Below are 26,792 nucleotides of genomic sequence, written 5' to 3' on the forward strand. Positions count from 1 at the left end.
AGTAGCTGCCAACTATCATTAATCAAGGTGGGGCAGGAAGGAGACAGCATATATTCTCCTCCAACTTCAGCCGCAGTGATGGCATCGCATTGCCCCAACCTTGCATCAGTACACTGAATTAAACTTCTCTCTGTTTATTTGAAGGTGAGTACAAAAATATATTGCCAATTAAGAGGTCTCATTCTCAGTAATAAAATAGGCAATCTCGCTCTGCTGTTTTGTTGATGCTTCTTGCAGAAAATATTTAATTCTTGAAAGAAACTGATTTGACGGACTCCTTGACAACTTCTTCTGGACCTTTAGACACCCCCCCCCCCGCATTTGAAAACCTCTGTACCGAAAATGGTTTGGGCTTGAAAATCTACATTCTAGTATTTAACCTCATTTCCAATATATATACACATATAGGATGATGATCTTCCTGCTTGCAACATAAACATTCCTGCTATGCAGTGAAGTATAAGTAGATACATATGGTTCTGCAATGAAAACTAGAGCAATTTGAAATGCCACTTCCTCCACTGCAGTGCCATATTTGTACATGACAAGTATATGATGGCAGTCAGGAATGAAGAGGGTGCCTGTACATTTAAAATTATGCTGCAGCCAAGCTTCACTGTCAACCCAATGCTCGTTGTCCTGACAGTGATCAGTAATTTCAGTTTTATTGCTCAAGCCTATCTTAGAACTAGTTTGTATGAAATGACTACTGACAGCTCAACAATGTGGACATAAGAATTAACTCCTGAGCAAATGCTCTGGTTTGTGCTCGATGCACAGATATAGAAGATTGCACTGTTTCTGTAATGCAATCAACATTTGTTGCAGTTTGTAAAACATCCCAAGGCACATTACTGTTATATTATCAAACAAAATTTGTCACCAAGTCACATAAAGAGATTTTCAAGAAAGAAGATTAAAAGTGTTAAGGGGTATCGTAAAGGAGTCGATGGTAGCCATGATGTGGAGATGCTGGCGTTGGACTGGGGTAAGCACAGTAAGAAGTCTCACAACACCAGGTTAAAGTCCAACAGTTTTATTTGGCAGCACTAGCTTTCGGAGTCTCAGGCTCCTTCATCAGGTGAGTGAGGACTTGTGTTCTCAAACAGGTCATATACAGACACAAACTCAATTTACAAGATAATGGTTGGAATGCGAGTCTTTACAGGTAATCAAGTCTTAAAGGTACAGACAATGTGAGTGGAGAGAGGGCCAAGCACAGGTTAAAGAGGTGTGTATTGTCTCCAGCCAGGACAGTTAGTGAGATTTTGCAAGCCCAGGCAAGTCGTGGGGGTTACAGATAGTATGACATGAACCCAAGATCCCGGTTGAGGCCGTCCTCATGTGTGCGGAACTTGGCTATCAGTTTCTGCTCAGCGATTCTGCGTTGTCGTGTGTCGTGAAGGCCATCTTGGAGAACGCTTTCCTGAAGATCAGAGGCTGAATGCTCGTGACTGCTGAAGTGTTCCCCGACTGGAAGGGAACACTCCTGCCTGGTGATTGTCGTAGCATCTGCATGGTCTCTCCAATGTACCATGCCTCGGGACATCCTTTCCTGCAGCGTATCGGTTAGACAACGTTGGCCAAGTCGTAAGAGTATGTACCGTGCACCTGGTGGATGGTGTTCTCACGTGAGATGATGGCATCCGAGTCGGTGATCCGACACGTCTTGCAGGGGTTGCTGTGGCAGGGTTGTGTGGTGCCGTGGTCACTGTTCTCCTGAAGGCTGGATAGTTTGCTGCAGACAATGGTCTGTTTGAAGTTGTGCGGTTGTTTGAAGGCAAGAAGTGGGGGTGTGGGGATGGCCTTGGTGAGGTGTTCGTCTTCATCGATGACATGCTGAAGGCTCCGGAGAAGATGTCGTAGCTTCTCTGCTCCGGAGAAGTACTGGACGACGTCCCATCGTATCAGGCAATGGGACCCTGTGTGAGAACCTCTCTGGCTACGTCGAGGGCATCCTGAAACCCGTTGTACAAAGAACCCCCAACTTCTGTCGTGACACGACAGACTTCCTACAGAAACACAGCACACGTGGAGCAGTCGAACCAGGAGCACTCCTCATCACAATGGATGTCTTGGCACTCTACACCAGCATCCCCCAGGACGACGGCATTGCTGCAATTGCCTCAGTACTCAACGCCGACAACTGCCAATCTCCAGATGCAATTCTACAACTCATCCACTTCATCCTGGACCACAATGTCTTCACCTTCAACAACCAGTTCTTCATCCAGACACACGGAACAGCCATGGGGACCAAATTCGCACCTGAATATGCACAGGTTCGAACAAGACCTCTTCACCGCACAGGACCTTCAACCGATGCTATGCACTAGATACATCGATGACAATTTCTTCCTTTGGACTCATGGCGAACAATCACTGAAACAACTATATGATGACATCAACAAGTTCCATCTCACCATCAGACTCACCATGGACTACTCTCCGGAATCAGTTGCATTCTTGGACACACGCATCTCCATCAAGGACGGTCACCTCAGCACTTCACTGCACCGCAAGCCCACGGATAGCCTCACGATACTCCACTTCTCCAGCTTCCACCCTAAACACGTTAAAGAAGCCATTCCCTACGGACAAGCCCTCCGTATACATAGGATCTGCTCAGATGAGGAGGATCGCAACATTCACCGAGATGCTGAAAGCCGCCCTCATAAGATCAGGATATGGCGCTTGACTCATCGATCGACACTTCCGAAGTGCCACAGCGAAAAACCGCACCAACCTCCTCAGAAGACAAACACAGGACACGGCGGACAGAGTACTCTTCGTCGTCCAGTACTTCCCTGGACCGGAGAAGCTACGACATCTTCTCCGGAGCCTTCAACATGTCATCGATGAAGACGAACACCTCACCAAGGCCATCCCACACCCCCACTTCTTGCCTTCAAACAACCGCACAACCTCAAACAGACCATTGTCCGCAGCAAACTACCCAGCCTTCAGGAGAACAGTGACCACGACACCACACAACCCTGTCACAGCAACCTCTGCAAGACGTGTCAGATCATCGACACGGGTGCCATCATCTCACATGAGAACACCATCCACCAGGTACACGGTACATACTCTTGCGATTCGGCCAACGTTGTCTACCTGATACACTGCAGGAAAGGATGTCCCGAGGCATGGTACATTGGGGAGACCATGCAGATGCTACGACAACGAATGAATGAACACCGCTCAACAATCACCAGGCAGAAATGTTCCCTTCCAGTCGGGGAACACTTCAGCAGTCACGAGCATTCAGCCTCTGATCTTCGGGTAAGCGTTCTCCAAGGCGGCCTTCACGACACATGACAATGCAGGATCGCTGAGCAGAAACTGATAGCCAAGTTCCGCACACATGAGGACGACCTCAACTGGGATCTTGGGTTCATGTCACACTATCTGTAATCCCCACGACTTGCCTGGGCTTGCAAAATCTCACTAACTGTCCTGGCTGGCGATAATACACACCTCTTTAACCTGTGCTTGGCCCTCTCTCCACTCACATTGTCTGTACCTTTAAGACTTGATTACCTGTAAAGACTCGCATTCCAACCATTATCTTGTAAATTGAGTTTGTGTCTTTATATGACCTGTTTGAGAACACAAGTTCTCACTCACCTGATGAAGGAGCCTGAGACTCCAAAAGCTAGTGCTGCCAAATAAACCTGTTGGACTTTAACCTGGTGCTGTGAGTCTTCTTACTCTCTTAAAGGAGGAAAAGGAGAGAGGGGGAGACATTTAGGAATGGAATTCCATAGTTTTGGACCTTGGCAACTGAAAGTTCGCTCACCAATGGTGAATCGATTAAAATTGGGGGTGCTCAAGAGCCCAGAATTGGAGAAATTCAGATACCTCAAAGAATTGTTGGCTCTGAGGAGGTTACTGCCATAGGAAGATGAACAACACCAGGTTAAAGTCCAACAGGTTTATTTGGTAGCAAAAGCCACACAAGCTTTCGAAGCTCTAAGCCCCTTCTTCAGGTGAGTGGGAATTCTGTTCACAAACAGAGTTTATAAAGACACAGACTCAATTTACATGAATAATGGTTGGAATGCGAATACTTACAACTAATCAAGTCTTTAAGAAACAAAACAATGGGAGTGGAGAGAGCATCAAGACAGGCTAAAAAGATGTGTATTGTCTCCAGACAAGACAGCCAGTGAAACTCTGCAGGTCCACGCAACTGTGGGCGTTACAAATAGTGTGACATGAACCCAATATCCCGGTTGAGGCCGTCCGCGTGTGTGCGGAACTTGGCTATCAGTTTCTGCTCAGCGACTCTGCGCTGTCGTGTGTCGCGAAGGCCGCCTTGGAGAACGCTTACCCGAATATCAGAGGCCGAATGCCCGTGACCGCTGAAGTGCTCTCCAACAGGAAGAGAACAGTCTTGCCTGGTGATTGTCGAGCGGTGTTCATTCATCCGTTGTCGCAGCGTCTGCATAGTTTCCCCAATGTACCATGCCTCGGGACATCCTTTCTTGCAGCGTATCAGGTAGACAACAGGACTTTAACCTGGTGTTGTTAAACTTCTTACTGTGTTTACCCCAGTCCAACGCCGGCATCTCCACATCATAGGAAGATGAGCCAGGAATGCTTTAGAATAGTCAAGTCTAGAGATAAAAGGACATGAGCAAAGATTTCATTGCAGGAAACTGATGCAGATATGAGATTGGATGAAGTTACAGAAGTTTTTAAAAATTCATTTTTACAAGATGTGGGCATCGCTGGCTGGGCCAGCATGTATTATCCATCCCTAACTAACCTCCATTTCAGAGGGCATTTCAGAGTCAACCACATTGTTGTGGATGTGGAGTCACATGTAGGCCAGACCAGGTAAGGATGATAGGTTTCCTTCACGAAGGACATTAGTGAACCAGATGGGTTTTTACAACAATCGACAATGGTTTCATGGTCATCATTAGACTTTTTATTCCAGATTTTTATTGAATGCAAATTTCCCCATTTGCTGTGGTGGGATTTGAATCCAAATCCCCAGAGTTTAATCCTGGGGTCTCTGGATTGCGAGTCCAGTGACAATTCCACTGTGCCACTGCCTCCCGAAGTGGGAATAGCTAGTCACCGTGAAGGTACAGAAATGTGATCAGAAGCTGGTTCTGTATAATCATGGTTACTGAATACAATTTGTAGTGGGAACAAAACACAAGGAGCTGGGAAATAGGTGAGGCCAGATAAATTGTAATGGAAGGTGGGGGCTGGACAATTAAGAGCTTCTTTCCTGAGATTTTACCAGAAGTGGCAAACCATTGTACCTCTACCTGTGTGGAGACTACCAATGAACCCTGGTGTCCTTCTGGCAGATTCCAGTGTGGTGGAGCCTCCCACTTGGGAACTCTTTGGTTCAAGAAAGCACCCATAGTGGCAATGGACATCCACAACAGTACACAGCATCTTCGACCTCATGACAATTAAAGTTTAATATTTATAAGTCAGAGTGGTATGCAGTTTGGAGGGAACTTTCAGGGAACTTAAGAGTTCTCATGTGCCTGCTGACCTTGTTCTTCAAGGCAGTAGAGGTTGCAGGTTTGGAAGATGATGTCAAAGAAGCTTTGGTGAGTTGCTGCAGTGCACCTTGCAGGTGGTACATCTGGCAGCCACTGTGCTGGTGGTGGTGGTGGGAGTAAATATTTATGATGGTGGATGGGGTTCCAATAAAGCAAGCTGCTTTGTCCTGGATCGTGTCAAGCTTCTTGAATATTATGTGAAGCTATACACATCCAAGGTAGATAATGGAGGAGAGGTGCTAAAGGAAGATGGTATGGTTAAACTTGTAAGAAGAGTGCGTGCAGGTTGAGAAGGACAAAGAGGAATAGTGTATCATAGCTACGTAAGATTTCATTTGTGACTTTGATAAGTGTAGTTTTGCTACATCAAGTGTACAGATTAAGACTAAAAAATCTCATTTGTAGCATCTTACTGTTTGGTTGGTCATATTTTCAGGAAGTTTAAAGATGAGATCAACACTTAAAGCATTCTGCAAATATTATCGATCAAATCACAATTGCAGATTTTGATCCATGGTAGATTTGGTATTCTTAATGTCGTAAGAGTTTTAACAACACCAGGTTAAAGTCCAACAGGTTTATTTGGTAGCAAATGCCATTAGCTTTCGGAGCGCTGCTCCTTCATCAGATGGAGTGGATATCTGCTCTCAAACAGGGCATACAGAGGCACAAAATCAAGTTACAGAATACTGATTAGAATGCGAATCTCTACAACCAACCAGGTCTTAAAGATACAGACAATGTGAGTGGAGGGAGCATTAAGCACAGGTTAAAGAGATGTGTATTGCCTCCAGACAGGACAGCCAATGAGATTCTGCAATGCTGTCTACCTGATACCCTGCAGGAAAGGATGTCCCGAGGCATGGTACATTGGGGAAACCATGCAGACACTGCGACAGCGGATGAATGAACACCGCTCGACAATCACCAGGCAAGACTGTTCTCTTCCTGTGGGGGAGCACTTCAGCAATCACGGGCATTCAGCCTCTGATCTTCGGGTAAGCGTTCTCCAAGGCGGCCTTCACGACACACGACAGCGCAGAGTCGCTGAGCAAAAACTGATAGCCAAGTTCCGCACACATGAGGACGGCCTAAACCGGGACCTTGGGTTTATGTCACACGATCAGTAACACCCACAGCTTGCCTCCTGGACTTGCAGAATCTCACTGGCTGTCCTGTCTGGAGACAATACACATTTCTTTAACCTGTGCTTAATGCTCTCTCCACTCACATTGTCTATATCTTTAAGACCTGATTGGCTGTAGAGATTCGCATTCTAATCAGTATTCTGTAACTTGATTTTGTGCCTCTGTATGCCCTGTTTGAGAGCAGATATCCACTCCATCTGACGAAGGAGCAGCGCTCCAAAAGCTAGTGGCATTTGCTACCAAATAAACTTGTTGGACTTTAACCTGGTGTTGTTAAAACTCTTACTGTGTTTACCCCAGTCCAACGCCGGCATCTCCACATCATTCTTAATGTCACCAGACAAGTGAAGAAAATACATGGCAATGATTGTTGAGGCCAGCAAGGAAGATATTAACAAGACTGATAGGAAGATTCAGTTTTCACTTAGTTATGGTTGAAGCCATTTCCATCAGATTTATGCCTTGAAAACGCTTCCCTCATGTTCACTCATGATCCAGTGGCCCTCCCACAATCCACCCACCAAGTTGACATGAACTTTATTTGCAAATGTAAAAGCAGTAAAGTTCTGAGCTGTCATACCTGACTAAATACTCAAGTTGTTGTGATAATATATAGCTGTCTTTGGTCATTTCCAGAAAATTTATGATCTTCCCATCAGGGAATGAACAAAGCAATACATCAGAGACCTTTATACTTATTTGCTGCAGTGTACTTACTTCCATCAGGGGGCCATCTAGTGTTGAGTTAACAATATGCACATGGACCGCTCTTGCGGTGGACCGAGTTCAATGATGTGCAACAGCCAGGATTAACTAAGAAATGTGGAAGTGAAGAGTTCTGGATAAAGAAGAGTATGGAGATCTTCAATATAGATCTCTGAAAGTAGGAAATTGTTTTTTTGAAACAAGGACAACTTTCTTTATTTTTAAAAATCAATACAACAAAGATTGGTGGTGCAGTAAGTGGTCCGCTATAATCCCAGAGGGCCATGGGCTGCTTTCCCCTTTGAGAGTTGACTGTTGGTGATTTAACCTGAGGGTCACTGCACCTTGGCAAGGTTGAGAAAGCAGGGCCTTCAAGGATAACCTTAGTTAGTATAGGAATTGAACCTGCACTGTTGGCATCACTCTGCATCACAAACCTGCCAACCAACCAAGCGAGCTAACCAACCCCTGGTGTAGTAGGTAGTGTAGGTCGGAGCATAAACAAATCACAAAAAGACATTGCTAGATTAAGTGAGTTGACAAAATTCTAGCAAGAGAATTTCAATATAGATAATGGTGAGATCATTCATTTTGGGCCAAAGAAGGATAAATGCAAATGCCATTTAAATGATGAAAAGCTAATAACAGTGGAATTGCAAAGAGACTTCGAGGTACATTTTCAAGGATCACCAAAATATAATCAAAAAGGCAAATGGGATGTTGGCCCTTTATAACTAGAGAGCTAGAATTTAAAGGGAAAAAAAGCTTTACACCAGCAATCCAAAGATTTTCAATTCGAAAGCAGGAAATACTTGCCCCACCCACCCTGGGACCATGAATGGCAGGATCTTGTCGGAGGGAGGAGGGGTGTGTGCAGGGTGGATTTTGGCCCACTGCCCCAGACGCAGATTTGAAGTGGTCACAAAAACAGTTGATTTGTTAAACATTCAGCCCTCTAACCTTCATCCCTCTAACCATTTCACCCCACCGCCCATGCAAATCACATCATGCTGATCATCATCATGCCTGTTGAAGCTAGTTGGTCAGGAAACCTAGAAACCAGATAATAATGTGGTGATTGGTGTTAGAACGCGGGAACAAAACCCCCAGTTATATTATGAAGCCAGACTAGACCCAACAATTTTTCTATTTTCACATAATTGTGATGAAAGGATGCTTCACTCCAAGAATAATTCCACTGAAAAATTAGAGATCTTTTACCAAAACAAGTTTTATTCATAACACAGTTTAAGTATACCTCTAAGAAAATAAAGCAACTTGACTTTTAATAGTTGAACAATCTTTAAATATGAAATTGAGACTCTAATTTCTAAGTTATCACCATTTCAGTTCCAAATAAGCAACATTCTTCTTACAGACGTAAAACCCACTTTAAATATAGCTAAATATACTTGCTATCATGAGTGCAGACAGCCTTTGAGTTTTCAGAGTGATATAGAGCTTTCAGAACCCTGCTAAATTCTCCTAACTTCAACCAGAAAAGTCAAACTCCCATTCCTTTCTGTAAAAACCTGTTAGTTTTTGCAACAAATCCAGGACTGCACATAAACCACAACATCACATGACCCTGCCAATCACTTTAAATTGAAATCCTAGAGGAATTTAAATAAACAAAACTCCATTAAATCTACATAACATAGCCACTTGCAAGATGAATAATTATTATGTTAAATTATAATTATTCTGCCCTCCCACCATCTGAACTGTATTCCTTCCAGATATACCGACAACCTGTAGCATGAAGTTAAATCGGGTTCGTGCCTGGTTTCTCGCATTGCGCGATCTTACTGGCCCTGGATTTCTAGTGTGATCGGCCTCGGGTTGGGTAAGGGCGGGAGGCTGACTTTAATACTTAAATCATTTAAATCCTGATTTAAATATTATAGTGAGCCCGGGGCCCAATCATCCATGCTCATTTGTCTCAACGGCCTTACTGGTGAAGGTCCTCAATATGATGCATCATGTATGGTCTCCATCAACAGGGACCTAACATGGCTAGGTGAACAGATGGTATTGAGGCACCCCAGATGATAGGGGGTTGGAGCAGTCTCCTTTGGGCAGCACCAGCCCGACACTGCCAGCCTGTGACCCTTGTGGTGCCAGCCTGGAACCCTGGCACTGCCCACCAGCCACCCTGACAGTGCCAAGGGGTGGGACCATGAGGGGGGGGCCCTAAGTGGACAGGCAAGGTCAGGATGGGGTAGCGCCTAGGGGAGACAAGCGGAAGGAGGCTGAACACTCAGCAACTAGCAATTGGCTGGGGGGTGGGAGTTGCGCACTCTGCAATTGATGATCAGCCGGGACAGCGATCGCCCGGCCTAGGGTGGGGGGACAGGATGGAAAAGGAGTTTGGGGGGGGGTGGGGGTGGCAATCGGCCAAGAAAGCCTGCAATCAAAGGGAGGAGGGTGGGCAGTATCCAGGGGGGGGGAGGGGAGGTGACTGACAGATCTCCCTGTTCTGTTGCACATAATAGAGAGATCTGTGCATGCACAATTGTGCCCTCTAAACATAGAAACATAGAAAATAGATGCAGGAGTAGGCCATTTGGTCCTTCAAGTCTGCATCACCATTCAATATGTTCTTCGCTGATCATGCAGTTTCAGTATCTCACTCCAGCTTTCTCTCCAGATCCCTTGATCCCGTTAGCCACAAGGGCCACGTCCAGCTCCCTCTTGAACATATTTAATGAACTGGCCCCAACAGCTTTCTGTGGTAGAGAACACCACAGGTTCACAAGTCTCTGAGTGAAGAAGTTCTTCCTCATCTCAGTCCTGAATGGCTTACCCCTTATTCTTAGACTGTGACCCCAAGTTCTTGACTTCCCCAACATTGGGAACATTCTTTCCACATCGAGCATGTCCAGTCCCATCAGGATTTTATACGTTTCTATGAGATCCTCTCTCATTCTTCAAAATTCCAGTGAGTACAAACCCAGTCGATCCCGTCTCCCTTCATATGTCAGTCCTGCCACATGACATTCTGGTGAACCTTCCGCTGGACTCCCTCAATAGGAAGAATGTTCTTAGAACCATAGAACCATAGAAAATTACAGCTCAGAAACAGGCCTTTTGGCCCTTCTTGTCTGTGCCGAACCATTTTTTGCCTAGTCCCACTCACCTGCACTTGGACCATATCCCTCCACACCCCTCTCATCCATGAACCCATCCAAGTTTTTCTTAAATGTTAGAAGTTAAAAGCATTTACCACTTTATCCGGCAGCTCATTCCACACTCCCACCACTCTGCGTGAAGAAGCCCCCCCTAATATTCCCTTTAAACTTTTCTCCTTTCACCCTTAACCCATGCCCTCTGGTTTTTTTCTCCCCTAGCCTCAGCGGAAAAAGCCTGCTTGCATTCACTCTATCTATACCCATCCAAATCTTATACACCTCTATCAAATCTCCCCTCATTCTTCTACGCTCCAGGGAATAAAGTCCCAACCTATTCAATCTCTCTCTGTAACTCAGCTTCTCAAGTCCCGGCAACATCCTTGTGAACCTTCTCTGCATTCTTTCAACCTTATTTACATCCTTCCTGTAACTAGGTGACCAAAACTGTACACAATACTCTAAATTCGGCCTCACCAATGCCTTATATAACCTTACCATAACACTCCAACTTTTATACTCGATACTCCGATTTATAAAGGCCAATGTACCAAAGGCACTCTTTACAACCCTATCCACCTGTGACGTCACTTTTAGGGAATTCTGTACCTGTATTCCCAGATCCCTCTGTCAACTGCACTCTTCAGAGTCCTACCATTTACCCTGTACGTTCTACTTTGGTTTGTCCTTCCAAAGTGCAATGTCTCACAATTGTCTGCGTTAAATTCCATTTGCCATTTTTCAGCCCATTTTTCTAGTTGGTCCAAATCCCTCTGCAAGCTTTGAAAACCTTCCTCACTGTCCACTGCACCTCCAATCTTTGTATCATCAGCAAATTTGCTGATCCAATTTACCACATTATCATCCAGATCATTGATACAGATGACAAACAACAATGGACCCAACACCGATCCCTGCGGCACACCACTAGTCACAGGCCTCCACTCAGAGAAGCAATCCTCCACAACCACTCTCTGGCTTCTTCCATTGAGCCAGTGTCTAATCCAATTTACTACTTCCCCATGTATACCCAGCAACTGAACCTTCCTAACTAACCTCCCATGAGGGACCTTGTCAAAGGCCTTGCTGAAATCCAGGTAGACAACATCCACCGCCTTCCCTTCATCCACTTTCCTGGTAACCTCCTCGAAAAACTCTAATAGATTGGTCAAACATGACCTACCATGCACAAAGCCATGTTGACTCTCCCTAATAAGTCCCTGTCTATCCAAATATTTGTAGATCCTATCCCTTATCACACCTTCCAATAACTTGCCCACCACCGACGTCAAACTTACTGACCTATAATTTCCCGGATTTCTTTTGGAACCTTTTTTATACAACGGAACAACATGAGCCACCCTCCAATCATCTGGCACCTCCCCCGTGAATGTGAATACTGACATTTTAAATATGTCTGCCAGGGCCCCTGCAAGTTCAACACTAGCTTCCCTCAAGGTCCGTGGGAATACCCTGTCCGGTCCTGGGGATTTATCCACTCTGATTTGCCTCAAGACAGCAAGCACCTCCTCCCCTTTAATCTGTAAAGGTTCCATGACCTCCCTACCTGTTTGCCCTATTTCCGTAGACTCCATGCGCGTTTCCTCAGTAAATATGGATGCAAAAAAACCATTTAGTATCTCCCCCATCTCTTTTGGTTCCATACACAGTCTACCACTCTGGTCTTCAAGAGAACCAATTTTATCCCTCACTATCCTTTTGCTCCTAACATACCTATAGAAGCTCTTTGGATTTTCCTTCACTCTGTCTGCCAAAGCAACCTCATGTCTTCTTTTAGCCCTCCTGATTTCCCTCTTAAGTAGCTTCTTGCACTTTTTATACTCCTCGAGCATCTGATCTGTTCCTTGCTGCCTCTACATTTCATACAACTCTCTCTTCCTCTTAATCAGTGTTACAATCTCCCTCGAGAACCAAGGTTCCTTATTCCTATTTACTTTGCCTTTAATCCTGACAGGAACATACAAACTCTGCAGTCCCAAAATTTCTCCTTTGAAGGCCTCCCACTTTCCATTTGCATCCTTATCAGAGAACAGCCTGTGCCAATCCACACTTCCCAGATCCCTTCTCATTTCATCAAATTTGGCCTTTTTCCAGTTCAGAACTTCAACCCGAGGACCAGATCTATCCTTATCTATGATCAGGTTGAAACTAATGGCATTATGATCACTGGATCCAAAGTGTTCCCTCACACTCACATCCATCACCTGCCCTAATTCATTTCCCAATAGGAGATCCAATATCGCATCCTCTCTAGTTGGCACCTCTATATACTGATGCAGAAAATTCTCCTGAACACATTTTACAAACTCTACCCCATTTAAACCTTTAACAGTATGCGAGTCCCAATCTATATGTGGAAAATTAAAATCCCCTACTGTCACAACTTTGTGTTTCTTGCAGTTGTCAGCTATCTCTCTGCTGATTTGTTCCTCCAATTCTCGCTGACTATTGGGTGGTCTATAATACAACCCCATTAATGTGGTCATACCTTTCCTGTTTCTCAGCTCCACCCATAGGGCCTCTGTAGACAAGCTCCCTAATCTATCCTGCCTGAGTACCGTTGTAACATTTTCCCTGACCAACAATGCCACCCCCCCCCCCCCCCCCCACCTTTTATCCCTCTGCCTCTATCCCGCCTGAAACATTGGAACCCCAGAACATTGAGTTGCCAGTCCTGCCCCTCCTGTAGCCAAGTTTCACTAATGGCTATAATGTCATATTTCCATGTGTCTATCCACGCCTTCAGCTCATCTGCCTTCCCCACAATACTCCTGGCATTGAAATAGACACATCTCAAAAGGTTATTTCCACCACACTCAACCCTTCCATTTGTGATTTTACTTGAACTAACCTGTCTTTTTACCCCTGCTCCACTATCTGCTCTGACACTCTGGTGGTTCCCACCCCCCTGCAAATCTAGTTTAAACGCTCCCCAATAACACTAGCAAACCTCCCTGCAAGTATATTGGTCCCCTTATAGTTTAGGTGTAACCCGTCTCTCTTGTACAGGTCCCACCTGCCCCAGAAGAGGTCCCAATGATCCAAGAATCTTTCTAAATCTTTCTAAAGTTCTTCAGACGAGGAGACCAAAACTGCATACAACACTCAAGTGTGGCCTCACCAAGGCCTTATATAACTGCAGCAAGACATCTATACTCCTATATAGCATGCCGTTAGCTTTCCTCACTGCCTGCTGTACCTGCATGCCAACCTTCTATGACTGTTCCACCATGACACCAAGGTCACATTGCACTCCCCTATTCCTAAACTGTCACTCTAGTGTGGGCTGCCGGCTTTCTGGTGAACAAAGGCCCTGCCCCCTCCCCCTACTGGTTGGAATCAGATTGTGCATCATTTTTTGCATTAAGTGCCATAAGATTTCATTTGTGGCCACACCGAAAAAATGTCTCTAAAACTCTCCCGTTTTCATGTTTGTTCAGCACTTAAAAACTTTTTTGGTAAGATTGACCCCAATAAACATATATATATCATTTGCACACTTTCATCACACTGGGATAAGGAGCCACTGATAAGGCACATTGTACTGACTTCTGGGTTTTTACTTGCCACTGGACACCCCAGCTCATTAAGTCATTAACTTAAAATCCAAAGTTTCTCATTATAACTACTCTGCTTTGACAAATGGCTCCCTGATCTCCCAAATATTTGCAGACAACTCTCAATCTCACCAAAGTTTTGCAGCTTTTTTTATTCCTTAATTCCAACATTTTGCTTGTTCATTCTTACCTATACTCTCTTCTTCTGACGATGTGATAGTGTGCAGTATTTTATTAATGCTCCTATTCCTCTACTATTTCCCAGTCCTTTCTAAAGGCCTTATAATTTGAAAAAGATGGGCAGGATTTACAGCCTCACTCATCCTGAAACCGTAAAATTCTACCCGAGTTTAATGGAGCTTCCCATGTTCCGTTCCTCGCCTGTTCTGATTCCTGTGGCGGGAGGGCCGGTTAAATTCCAGCCGATATCACCCAGTTATCAACATCTTGCACTCAGGTGTCAGTGATGGCCATTATGTCATACTTCTAAGCTGAATTTGTGTTTTTAATTTGTTTCTTTTATTCTTTTTGCATATGCATTTTTGTCCACAACCCCATTTGAATGACAGACCCTACCCTGTCCTAAGTTGTCCTGATGTCATTTTCCTCACACAATCATCTTGTTTTTTACTTCTGTTTTATTTTTATTAGTTATTTTGTTTTATCTTTAACATTATTTATGGCCTGGACTTTACTCTGCATTTTTGCTTTAGAGTGCTTTTTCACTTTTACTTTTATTTCTGCCTGAAGCCTTCTCTCTTTTATTGGTTTAAAGTACTTTATCCTATCTCCTAACACCATGGTTACAGTCCTGTCAGGTGCAGCCCATCCCAGCAGTACATTTCTTTGTTAATCTTGACTGCTGCTATTTCCCATGAAATGGTATCCACTTCCCTAGTACGTTAGCAACATATTTACGTTTGCGGTCTTATACCAAAGCCAATCAGAACATACATAATTCTCCTGAGATTATTACCCTTTAGGTCATGATATTTATTAATCTCCTAACTCTTGATAATCTCTTGGTGGGACTTTCCTTCTGTCGTGATATTTATTAGGTAATCCATTAACTTAAATGGATAGATAATCACTTCTGAAGAACCTGGTTGAGCTCTTACAGACAGAGCTGGTAATTGTACAGGTGTAGATGTTATACGTATGGATTTTCAACAGGCATTTAAGGAAGTGCCATGGAACAGGTTTACTCAGAAACATGATATTAAAGGGACAATAATAACCTTGATACATAATTGGCACATAGGAAGCAGAGAGTAGTCGTAAATGCCTTTGTCTAACTGGAGAGAAGTAAACAATGGGGTCCCTCAAGGATCAGTATTCGGTCTGTTGCTTTTATTGTTACATAAATACAAATTGTTAGGCATAAATGGCCTAGATATTTGTATTGGGAACATGATTTCAAAATTTATGGATGATTCAAACTTGAAAACATAGTGATCAGGAGAATAGCATATTTCAGGTAGATAGAGACAGACTGGTGAACAGTGCAATCCAATCATGTAAGGCTGAGGTTATTTTTCATAGAACAGAGAAGGTTAAGAGGAGATCTAACTGAGGTATTCAAAATTATGAGGGGTTTTGATCAAGCATGTGGGGAGAAACTTTTCTCTGGAAAGTGGGTAAGTAACCAGAGGTCATAGAGTTAAAATAATTGTCAAAAGAACTTAAGGGAAAATTAGAAGTTTTTGTTCACATAAAACACTATTAAGATCCGGAATACACCACCTGAAAGGATGTGAGAGCCTGATTTTAACAGAACTTGATTGGAATAATTTTCCAGGTAAAAAGTTGGATAATGGCAGTAAATTGGACAGCTCCCTCAAAGAGTCAGTACAAGATCAATGGGCCAATGGCTTCCTTCTGCTATAGGATTTCATGATTCGAACATCTAAGGATCAAGAAGTTTGGATCTGAATTTAACGTCCTTCTGTGATTTTTTTTATTAATTCATGGAATGTGGGCACAACTACCAAAACTAGCATTTACTGCTGAGATCAATGAATTGATAAGTCTACTGTGCTGCAGGACAGTTGCATAAGTGCAGGTTTGCTGAATTCACTAGTCCAGCTGCATACCAGTACATTTTGCCTATTATTCAGGAGACAGAAAAATTGTTTTAAAAATTCATTAGCATGAGAATTAGTAGAACATTTAATCAATTTGTCATGTTTTAATCACTTATGGAATGAATGAACTTTTAATAAAAAGATATTTTCACAGGACTTGTCACTAGGATAAGCAAAACTGTTAGAGAAACAGCAGAAACAACTAAACACAGCCTTTTTTTTGTTTTATTCCAATTCAATCAAATCAAGTCCAATTCAGAGTCTCAACAAGTTGAGACATTCCCGAACCAGGCTGACAAGACACGGCTCTCACCCCGTCTTGGGCTTGATCTACATGATCCAAGCTGATTGGAGTAGGCATAGCTCCTCCTCCAAGGCTTGATCTCATTTGCATCTTCGCCAAAAGGCCGAGATGCCGCTTTTAAAAATTGCTTCAAATGAAGCTAAAATGTAACCTAATGACTTCAACCAAGCACAGCATGTCGATACTACACTTGATCTTAGCCAAAAGGCCGAGAAGCGATATTTGATGTTTCTCTGGGTTTCCATGCAAGTTATAACAGATCAGGAAAACACAGAAAGGCTCTCCCAATGTCTCTTCAGCCATATTAAAGTGTGTATATGCATGAAGTTTATTGCTGGTGGTGAAGTCACAACATTTACTTCACCTTACAAACAAGCTAGGAATGATTTACTGCTGTAACAGTTTAAGGAGTTAGAGTCTAAATTGAAAATAGTGGGCGGAATTTTACGAGATTGATTCTAAGGCCGGGATTTTCCCATCGCGTTGTGCTCGTTTTCGGGCACGACATGGTCGTTAAAGTGTGCCGTAAAGCGATTAACGCCAGTTTTCACAACCAGTGCCATTTTACAAGTGCCAGATTTCTGGCGCGGTCAGCCTCTTGCCGGAAATGGGTGAGAGGCAGATTAATGTATTCAAATTTATTTAAATAAATATTTACATGTCATTCGCGAGTCCGGCGCTCAATCGTCCAGGTTCACCTGCCTTTATAACCTCACTGGGAAAGGTTCTTGCCAGCGAGGAATAGACATGTTCCCCATGAATGGGGAGTAGTCGACTTGGCCTCGCCAGTGGAACCAGAAGCCATTGAGACCACCCGGGGAGGCTGAGGGCAAGGGGGGGTGCCCCTTGGACAGTGCCAGACAGGCAGTGCCACCCTGGCAATGCCAGTCTAACACCTGGGCAATGCCCACCGGACAGTGCCAGGGGGTAGGGCTAATGGGGAGCAGCCAGTGGAAGGCAGGGCCAGTGGGGGAGGGCCAGTAAGGGGGGCTAATAGGGGAGGGGGCCCACTGCCATTCTGCAGCGATTGGTGGTGGGAGAGAGGGAGATGGAGCCTGCTGCCACTCTGCAGCGATCTGTGGGAGGAGGGAGGTAGGGGACCCACTGCCAATCTGCAGTGATCAGTGGGGGTATGGAGGGAAAGGGCGCCCGCTGGCACTCTGCAGCAATCGGTGGGAGGAGGGAGGGAGAGGAGACCTGTTGCCAATCTGCATGATTGGTGGAGGTAGGAAAGGAGAGGGGGCCCGCTGCCACTCTGCAGCGATTGGTGGGGGGAGGGCAGCGAGGCCGTGATCGGTGGAGGGGGGGGGGGTGAGGGGGTCTGTGAATGGTCTAGGGGGCAGGGGGTTCGGCGGGGGCCTGTATCTTCGGCTGTGGGCCCCCGCGATTGCATTGGGGGGAGGGAGGAGCTGCTTCAGGCTGCCTGCACAAGCAGGGGCCTGACAGCTCTCTCTTTGTCAGATCCCTGCTACGGCTAATGCGCATGTGCAGCATCAGAGGCCTGCACACGCGCACTAACTCCCTCTGCAGGTTTTCGGGTGTGCTAAGCCCTACCCACAGGCCTCTGCAGCGAGCAACAGGCTCGCTCAGAATTTTGCAAGCAGAGTGCGCATTAACATAGAAACATAGAAAAACTACAGCACAAAACAGGCCCTTCGGCCCCACAAGTTGTGCCGAACATATCCCTACCTTTTAGGCCTACCTATAACCCTCCATCCTATTAAGTCCCATGTACTCATCCAGGAGTCTCTTAAAAGACCCTATTGAGTTTGCCTCCACCACCACTGACGATAGCCGATTCCACTTGCCCACCACCCTCTGTGTGAAAAACTTCCCCCTAACATTTCCCCTGAACCTACTCCCCAGCACCTTAAACCTGTGTCCTCTCGTAGCAGCCATTTCCACCCTGGGAAAAAGCCTCTGAGAGTCCACCCGATCTATGCCTCTCAACATCTTATATACCTTATATTGGGGTAGAGGCCAAAATCACACCCTAAAGACGGATCTGAAACTCTCCCAGTTTCAACTCAGCACAGCACTTATACACAAAAATGGTAAAATACCGCCCTAAGCTAGCATGAAAATGGGAGAGTTCCTTATCCGTGTTTTGGGCAAGTCTTCACGCCCAATCCTATGCACTTAGTCACTGAAAAAGTGGTCCAGACTGTTTCTAGCTGCTGCAGTCAGCCTGTAGAAGGAGCTATTGTGCATGTGCAGACCTCTGATTCTGTGCATGTTCAATAGCAACTGCAGGGGTCTGACAGATAGAGAAAGCTATCAGGCCCCTGCGACTGCAAGCAGCCTCAACACAGCCTCCACAAATGCAGGGGTCCATGGCCGATCGCAAGCTCCTCAATGCATGGGCATCTAACACTGCGCCCCCCCCCCCCCCCACTGCTGCCCAGAAATCAGGCCCCCCTCCCTTACCCCGATCTGATCCTGTTGCAGAGTGCGCAGCAGGCCCCCTCCCCACATCAGATCCCGTTGCAGAATATGCAGCAGGCCCCCCATCGGGCCCCCTTAATGCCCCCCCATAGGCCCTCCCCCATATGCCCCACCCTCATAGGCACTGCCTTCCTGGCAATGCCAAGGTGCCAGGTTGGTAGTGCCAAGGTGCACACCCCCTTGCTCTCGGCCTTGCCAGGGGGCCACAATGGCCTCCGGTTCCACTGGCGAGGCCAACAGGACTGTTCCCCATTCGGAGGAAGCAGGTGTGTTCCTCGCCACCATAAAGGCAAGTAAGCCCGGACGACTGAGCGCCGGGCTCACTAAACAAACTAAACATTAAAATCGCAAGAGCCGAGAAATTGGGCGTGATGCTGATTTCTTTGCTCTCACGCGATTTTACCAGCTTGCTCCGCCCATCGATGGATGCAGCGAGCCAGTAAAATTCCATCCAGGTACCCCAAAAGTAATAATCTCTGGGTTTTTACCTGAACCACTTGATAATTGGCATTGGGTCATGCCAATTAGAGAATTATAAAGTGGTGTGAGGAGAAGGGTTTTTGATCCAAGGTGTACAAGCACTTTGCTGGGGACAGAGGGAGCCATTCCACTGGGTTGGGCTCCACATAAACAGCGCAAGTATCAGTCGGGTACATCATATAACTAGGGCTATGGGCAGGGCTTTAAATGAAAAAAGGAATTTGTAAATATAAAGGAACAAGTCAAGACAATGGAGCATTATAGTGATTTGAATAAATTGCACAAGGAAGTGGTGGGACAGGAAAGGACAGAGTTTAACAGTAATAGTGCATCAAAAACTGCTCTTTATCTGAATGCATGAAGCACTTGTAGTAAGATACACAAACCAGCAGTTCATATGGAGATAAATGGTTAAGATCTATTGACATTACAGACACATGGTGCCGGATTTGCACAGAGTTGAAAAGACTCCGGAGACATTTAAAACTGACAGGCTTGAGCCAATTCTCGTCCCAGTGTCCCATTTTTCCATGGCGTGGGATAAGGATACAGCAGCAAGCCCACATCCAGGCCAGGTTCATTGTGTAAGTAGCACTTCCTACCCCCCTGTAATCTTTGTGGATTCAGGCCAGTTTCTCCATGATTCATAGTTCATTGCCCCTCAGAGGGGTAGTAAGCCATAATCTGGATTCAGGAACGTTTTGAAAGGTAAAGTCAAAAGGCCTTGTCTCTAATGAACATTAAATGTCCCCCATGCCTCCTCTATTACAACTCAGTGACAAATCATTCCCCCCCATCCATCCCCATGAGTCTTTATGGCACCCATGCTTACTGAATGCCAACTGCTGCCCTCCACTCACACCCAATAGCACCTCATACCCTCCATGTCAATTCATGGCCCTTCCATGCCAAATCACCGCAGATACATTACGTATAGAACTAATGAACCCAAAATAACAATGGCATTTGTGAAACTGCTTAAAAACACACATTTAAAATTTATTGGGGGGATAAAACCTTGCTGTTGCTACAGCCCAACAAAAGTGTCAATCAGCCTGACCGTTAAAGTATCATGAACAGAAGCATTAAGCACTTAATACCATTTAACATTGTGCAAATACACATTGAGCCACTAACAAAAGAGATTACAGAGAAAACAATTTATTATAACCTAATATAGCTGTCAATCAACTATTGAGAGTTCAGGGAAAGCAAAAATGCTCATTAGATATTTATTATTTAAATATTTCACTATCTGTATCTTTATATATAGCGTATTGTGACTGATTATTATGTTCAAGTAGGAGAGGGAAGTACAGTTTTAAAATCTTACAGCCAAGTTGAGATGAGGCACACAGATTCACAGAATACATAAAGACATTAGTGCAAGATGAGTTTTCAGTTTAATAGGATAGGAGGAACAAGATTGCATGTCTTGTATGAGGAATCAACTAGAGAGCAGGCCACCATAGACTGAATATTGTGTAATGAGAAGGGAATCATTGCCAATCTAGCTGTACGAGACCCCTTGAGGAACAGCGACCATAACATGATAGAATCTTTTATCAAGATGTAGAGTGAAGTAGTTGATTCGGAGACTAGGGTGCTGAATCTTAATAAAGGAAACTATGAGGATATGAGGTGTGAGTTGGCCTTGATAGATTGGGGAGAGTTACTTAAAGGGGTGACACTGGATAGGCAATGACAAACATTCAAGGAATGCATGGGGGAACTGCAGCAACTGTTTATTCCTGTCTGGCACAAAAGCAAAATGGGTAAGAGGGCCAATCCATGGCTTACAAAGGAAATTAGAGAGAGGAAGAAGTATATAGATTGGCCAAGAAAAATAATAGGTCTGAGGATTGGGAACAGTTTAGAATTCAACAAAGAAGGACCTAGGGATTGATTAAGAAGGGGAAATTACAGTACGAAGGCAAGCTTGCAGGGAACGTACAGGCTGACACTAAGGGGCCGATTTTACCAAATCGGGACAAAGTGCCGGGTCCAGTCGTCAAACGGATCAGAACCCAGCAGCCGCGCTTTAGCGCGCCCATACGCCTTTTTTCGGTGCCAGTCTAGTGGGCGGGGCTTAGCTCTGCTGGAATGGCCGGAGTTCCGAACTGCGCATGCGCAGTTCGGAACAGACCACAGGCAGGGCGCCCGGGCACGAAAGGCAAAGCAGCACAGACAGCAGAGAGAATGAAAGGAATTCCCTTTGGAGGATAATGTCCAAGTTATAATCACAGGAACCAAAAACCTGACAGTCCAAAATCTGGGATAATATTACAGGACATGGATGGGGGGATGTACATTTTGAACTATTATCCCAGATTTTGGACTGTCAGGTTTTTAGTTCCTGTGATTATAACGTTGACACTATCTTCCAAAGGGAATTCCTCTAATTCTGTGTAATGTTCAGATGAAAAAATGATGACAAACGGTGCAAGGCTGCTCCAGAGGCAGGGGTGCCCGAATCTTGCCTTGCCTTTCCCTGGGGGAGGAGGGGGGGGGGGGGGGGGGGCGGTTGGAGAAGGGGAGTGACGTGTCTGCCCCTGGGGGGGGGATCCCTCCTCCGGTGGGGAGGAGGGATCGGCCGCAGACTGGCAGTGCCCCCCCGGCAGGGAAAGGCAGACACATCACTCCCCTTCTCCATTCCCCCCCCCCCCCCCCCCCCCCCCCCCCCCAGGGATAGGCAAACAAGTCACTCCCCTTCTCCATTCTCCTTCCCCCCCCCCCCCCCCCCCCCGGGAAGGCAGACACGTCACTCCTCTTCTCCATCCCCCCACCCCCACCCAGGGAAAGGCAGACACGTCACTCCCCTTCTACAACCCCCCCCCCCCCCCCACACCGCCTCCAGGGAAAGGCAGAGCAAGGCCAGGAACATTCAGGAGGCTGTGGACGGACTGCAGATCGGAAGGATGGTGGAGGGAGACCAGCAATCAAGGTAGGTCGGGGGTGTGCCTCCCAGGGGGTCTGATCCCGGGGGGGGGGCTGCCGGGGTGGTTCACGGGGGAGGGAGGGGTGGTGGTCTGCGAAGGATGGTCGGGGGCGATTGTCTTCAGCGGTTCCCCTGCTGAATACGAGTCCATTTCGGACATTTATCCAGCAGGTCGCTTAAAGCGCGGATGCGAATTGGGCCGAACGGTGGTAAAGTGGAAATGTCTGGTAAAGTTGGGCGGGAGGTCATTAAGCCGATTTAAATGCATGCCAATGCATTTAAATCATCGCGCCGGCCGATTCGGGCACGCACCGGAGCCGCGCCCGGGTCGGCCGTTGGTAAAGGCGTGATCTGCTCAGAATCGGGTGCAGATCGCGTTTTCGGCCTGACGCCCAACTTTACCGTGATTTCGCGCCCGAAAATGGGCAGAGAGAGGCATAAACAGGGGAATGTATAATAGGGGACAAAGAAATGGCCGAGCAACTGAATACATACTTTGGTTCTGTCTTCACAAAAGAGGACACAAATCAAATGCCAGAAATATTGGAGCATTGAAGGTGAGAGGGAAGAACTTATGGCGATCAACATTAGCAGAGAAAAGGGGATAGGATTGAAGGTGGATAAATCTCTAGGGCCTGATAATCTACATCCCAGAGTACTTAAGGAAGTGGCTCTAGAAATAGTGGTTGCATTGGTGGTCACCTTCTAGGATTCTATAGACTCTGGAACAGTTCCTGCAGATTGGAGGGTAGCTAATGTTACTCCAATATTCAAAAGAGGAGGTAGAGAGAAAACGGAATTATAGACCAGTAAGCTTAAAATCGGTAGTGGGGAAAATTCACAAATCCATTATCAAGGACTTAATAGCAGAGCATTTAGAAAGCAGTGGCAGAATCAGAGTCAGCTTGGATTTATGAAGGGGAAATCATGCTTGACAAATCTGTTGGAATTCTTTGAAAATGTAACTGGTAGAGTTGGCAAGGGGGAACCAGTAGATGTGGTATATTTGGACTTTCAGAAAATGTTTGACAAAGTCCCGCACGAGAAATTATTGTGCAAGATTAAAGCACATGGGATTGGAAGAAGTGTATTGAGAAGGATAGAAAACTGGTTGGCAGAGAGGAAGCAAAGAGTAAGAACTAATGGGTGCTTTTCAAATTGGCACGCAGTAACTAGTGGGGTGCCACAGGAATCGGGGCTGAGAGCCCAGCTATTCACAATATATATTAATGATTTGGATGAGAGAACAAAATGTAACATCTCAAAGTTTGCAGATGATACCAAATTGGGTGGGAGGGTAAACCGTGACGAGGATGCAGAGATCCTTCAGAATGATCTGGACAGGTTGGATGAGTGGGCAAATCAATGGCAGATGCAGTTTAATTTGGATAAATGTGAGGTTATGTACTTTGGAAGCAAAAACAAGAAGGCAGTTTACTACTTGAATGGCTGTAAGTTGGGAGAGGGGAGTGTGCAGCGGGACCTGGATGTCCTTGTGCACCAGTCACTGGAGGCAAGCATGGAGGTGCAGCAGGCGGTGAAGAAGGCAAATGGCATGTTGGCCTTCATTGCGAGAGTACAGGAGCAGGAATATGGTGTTGCAATTATACAGGGCCTTGGTGAGGCCACACCTAGATTATTGTGTGCCGTTTTGGTCTCCTTTTCTGAGGAAGGATGTTCTTGCTCTCGAAGGTTTACCAAGCAAATTCCGGAGTTGGCGGGACTGATGTGTAAGGAGAGATTGATTAGGTTAGGATTGTTCTTGCTGGAGTTCAGACAAATGAGGAGGGATCTCATAGAGACTTATGAAATTCTAACAGGACTCGACAGGGTAGGTCCAAAGAGAATATTTCCGATGGTGGGAGTCCAGAACCAGGGGTCACAGTCTGAGGATTCAGGGTCGACCATTTAGGATGGAGGTGAGGAGACATTTCTTCACCCAAAGAGTGGTGAGTCTGTGGAATTCATTACCACAGGAAGTACTTGATGCCAAAACATTGAATACATTCAAGAGGCGGCTGGCTACAGCACTTGGGGTGAATGGAATCAAAGAAAAAGCAGGATTAGGCTATTGAGTTGGATGATCAGCCATGATCATAATGAACGGCGGAGCAGGCTCAAAGGGCCAAATGGTCTCCTCCTGCTCCTATCTTCTATGTTTCTATGCATTGGGATTAACTCAAAAACGTGTGAAAAGGGACCAATGGTATGGACTAGTAATCCAGAGGACCAGATTACTGCTTTGGAAACATGAGTTCAAATCCTACCACAATGGTTGATGAAATTTAAGTTCAATTAAATAATAGGGAATTAAAAGCTTGTCAGCAATGATGATCATGCAACTACTAGATTGTTGTAAAAACCCACCTGTTCACCATTGTCTTTCAGGGAAGGAATTCTGTCATCCTTGCTTGGTCTGGCCTACATGACTCCAGGCTCACAGCAATGTGGTTGACTCTTAGCTGCCCTCTGAAATGACCCAGCAAGCTGTATCAAACTACTACAGAAATCAAATAAGAATAAACCGTATAAACCATTGACATGAATCTAGGTGACGAAAACAACAAAGGTACACTTGGACACTCAACTCTGCAAAGTGATCTTCATTAACATTTGAGGACCTGTGCCAAAATTGGAGGAATTGTCCCACAGAGTAGTCAAGCAAAAGTGTAACATAGGTATACTTAACGAATCATACTTTACAAAGAGGGCGGCACGGTAGCACAGTGGTTAGCACTGCTGCTTCACAGCTCCAGGGTCCTGGGTTCGATTCCCGGCTCGGGTCACTGTCTGTGTGGAGTTTGCACATTCTCCTCGTGTCTGCGTGGGTTTCCTCCGGGTGCTCCGGTTTCCTCCCACAGGCCAAAGATGTGCGGGTTAGGTTGATTGGCCAGGTTAAAAATTGCCCCTTAGAGTCCTGAGATGCGTAGGTTAGAGGGATTAGCGGGTAAAATATGTAGGGGTAGGGCCTGGGTGGGATTGTGGTCGGTGCAGACTCGATGGGCCGAATGGCCTCCTTCTGCACTGTAGGGATTCTATGATTCTATGAAACAATGTCATAGGTTCTTCCATTATTGTCCATGGGTATGCCCTGTTCCAACAACAAGTCAGACCCACCAGAGGTGGAGCTGCAGCACTAAATGGTCGGGAGGAAGTGGCCCTTGGAGTCCACAACATTGACTCTGGATCCCATGAATTGTCATGGGATCAGATCAAACATGGGCAAAGAAACCTGTTCTGATTACAACCTTCCCTCGCTGCCATGTTGAACGTCACTTTGAAGTAGCACTGAGGGTGACAAGGGCACAGAATCAAGCCATATCTTCACTAGAGGGACTCATCTGCACTTCGACTGGAGCATTGTGGAAACTTAGCGACTGCATGTAGTAAGCCACTGCAAATTTGTTGCTGGAAACTTCAATTTCTTCACTGAACTAAAAAGGATCACCAGGTATGAATTATCTCAAGCTTCCATCTCAAAAGACTAAGTATAACATCAAATTTTTCAACTTTTTAAAAAACAAAGTGCATGCTACCTCTTTGTAATTACCTCTTCTGTATGAGCGAAAAACCTGACTTTTTTATGTTCTTGAGAATCACAGCATCAAGGAATTAAAACATGTTTTTTCTGTAAACTAAATCTATCTGTTGCTGGAAAAATAGAAAACTATCCTACCAACTTTCCCCTATCTATAATAGTAGTAAGCCTAAGGATACTGAAGATTTTATAATTCAGCAAGGAATGAGAAAGAATGAGATAAAGAATAAAAATCGATTATGTCAGTAAATTAAGAGACATAAGGAGATTGTAAATGCTTTTGTAAAAAGGAAGCGATCAGCAAAGGTAAATGTGGGTTCCTTGGATGCAGAGACAGAAGACATTATAATTGGGAATAAGGGAATGGCTGAGAATTAGATGAATATTCTGTACCTGTATTCATGGTAGAAGACACAATAAACAGTTCAGTGATAGTGGGGAACCAAGGGTCCGGTGAAAATTAGCAACAGTATTAGTAAAGAAATAGCATTGGAGAAATTAATGGGACCAAAAGCTGACAAAATTCCTAGAACTGGTGGCCTACATCCTATGATTTTATAAGAGGTGGCTACATAGTTAATGCGTTGGTTAAAAAATTGGAGAACTCCATGGGTTCTGTTCAGATTCTCATGGTTTTGCAAATGTAACCCCTGTTCAAGAAAGGAGGGAGAAAGAAAACAAGGAACAACAACCCAGTTAGACTGACACAAATGTTAAGGCAAATGGTAGAATCTATCGTGAGAGACATTAGACAAAATCCTCCAGTCTTGAATGCCCTGCTACCGCTGCTAGCGAGAATGGAGAATTTCTCAGCCAAATCTCCATTTATAGCAGAGGAATAATCCAACTGTGGGCGAGATTGGAGAATTCCAGCCATAATAACACACTTTGATAAGGCATCACATAAGAA

General features: G+C 45.3%; 1 protein-coding gene and 1 non-coding gene across 2 annotated transcripts in view; both read right to left on the reverse strand.

The window, feature by feature from the left end:
* LOC144509533 (adhesion G protein-coupled receptor B2-like) overlaps window positions 1–26,792 on the reverse strand; it is a 962,811-nt gene that overhangs the window by 828,310 nt on the left and 107,709 nt on the right. The gene's annotated exons all lie outside the window — the stretch shown is intronic.
* LOC144509605 (U2 spliceosomal RNA) lies at window positions 16,503–16,701 on the reverse strand. Its single transcript, XR_013500514.1, has one exon. It is a non-coding gene; the product is annotated as a U2 spliceosomal RNA (small nuclear RNA).

Source organism: Mustelus asterias, chromosome 21 (assembly GCF_964213995.1).
Source record: "Mustelus asterias chromosome 21, sMusAst1.hap1.1, whole genome shotgun sequence".
Classification (NCBI taxonomy): domain Eukaryota; kingdom Metazoa; phylum Chordata; class Chondrichthyes; order Carcharhiniformes; family Triakidae; genus Mustelus; species Mustelus asterias.